Raw genomic sequence first — 1618 nt, 5'->3', positions numbered from 1 at the left:
GTTATACATAAGGTTGTCATGAGTCAGAGCTGACTCCAGGGCACTAACAACAGTAAAATTAATAATGGATTTGAATCCAAACATCATAGAATGACATGATCTGATTTTTGGTTTGAAAGGGTCTCTTTGCCCATTTATGTAGAGAATAGAATTGGGCAGCAGCATGGGATGAGAGAGGTGAGGAAGATAAAAGCCAGGAGAAGAATTAAGAGCTTCTTACAATACACCAACAGTCCTGTAAAATAGATTCTATTATTAGCTCCATTTTTAGATCAGAAGACAGGCACAGGGAGAATATGAGACTTTCAAAACTATGAATCTAGTCTGCCATATTGACCCTTGCTTTTATATTATATATCTTGTCTCCCACGAATGAGGTTTCTTTCTTTTTTACATGTTTTATTGTGAATTTTGTGATAGTTTACATGGGAGAACATTAGCTTTACATTCATCCTATCCTATATTGTCACAGTGTCATGGTTACAATTCCCTCCATGCATCATCAACCAACTAAATGGTACACCCTGCAAGCCTGCCCCCTGGTTGTCAGCACACAGCCCCTCTTTCTCTCTAGGTCTGCAGTTCCCAGTCACTCCATCTCTCCATGTCATTGTCTCTGCACCCATCTCTGGTGTCACTGCTTCTCTGTGTAGGGTCCCACACTCCGCTCTTCTCCTTTGATGGTACCAGGGCCATCGCTCCCTAGTCAACCACTCCCTCTTTTTGCTATAAAATGTCTACCTTTACATTTCCAACCCTCACAGTCAATCCTGATAACAATTGTTCACTCTTATACCACATGAGTGCTGTCCACATCTCCTTTCATCAGTCCCGCCCAGACTGATTGGATACTACTGAGTGGAGATTTTACCTTCCTCGGCACCCTCTGGATCTAGGCTTCCTCTTGAAAGCTTATAAGCTAGTCACTTCTTGCCTTTGAAGCCCCCCACCCCCATTTTGGGTAGCCAATGTCCAAGTTGCCCATCTCTGTCTACCCTGTGTATTGAGGGGGTAGGAATGATCCTCACTCTAAAAATTTATTCCCTCTTTTGAGCTACTGCATCCATAGGTCTAGGTCCAGTTCATCAAATTGTATCAGATTATTCCTTTTTTCCTCTTCTTTCTTCTTCTAGTTGAGCTCTGATCATCCAGCTATTGAAGCCAGGTCAAGTGGGTATTATCTGCAAGTATGGGTGTTCTTGTACATATGCACTCTCTTCTTATCAGGTGGACACTTCACTCTCCACTTTAGTCCTCTGTGGCTATGTCACTGGGTCCAGGAGTTCCCAGGTCTTGCCAAACTTCTGGCCAGCCAGGTCTCCACCCAGCTTCACAGGAGTGTATTGAACATGATTGGACTTAGCTCACAGCTTCATTGCTGTTTTTCCCTTACTTCCCTTATAGGTGATGAATGTGATCACCATTCAGAGCACATGTCTGCTCATGTATTCCCACTGAGTCTTAGTCTTGGAAGGGGGTTTGCCCTGAGGGGACCCGACCACTTGCCTGGATGTCTCCTGGACAAGAAATTTGTGTGTTCTTGTAGTAGTCAGTTGGATTGTCTTTATTGTTTTGTATTTTTCCTGTCGGTCTTTCTTTCAAGAAGTATCTTCTGTTC

General features: G+C 43.3%; 1 protein-coding gene across 1 annotated transcript in view; it reads left to right on the top strand.

Annotated features, from left to right (window-relative positions):
* NUBPL (nucleotide binding protein-like) overlaps positions 1-1618 on the top strand; it is a 340480-nt gene that overhangs the window by 213562 nt on the left and 125300 nt on the right. The gene's annotated exons all lie outside the window — the stretch shown is intronic.

The sequence above is a fragment of the Chrysochloris asiatica genome, unplaced genomic scaffold (genome assembly GCF_000296735.1).
Source record: "Chrysochloris asiatica unplaced genomic scaffold, ChrAsi1.0 scaffold00017, whole genome shotgun sequence".
Taxonomy (NCBI): Eukaryota; Metazoa; Chordata; class Mammalia; order Afrosoricida; family Chrysochloridae; genus Chrysochloris; species Chrysochloris asiatica.
The sequence above is the reverse complement of the archived record's forward strand: the minus strand, read 5'-3'. Positions and strand labels throughout refer to the sequence as shown.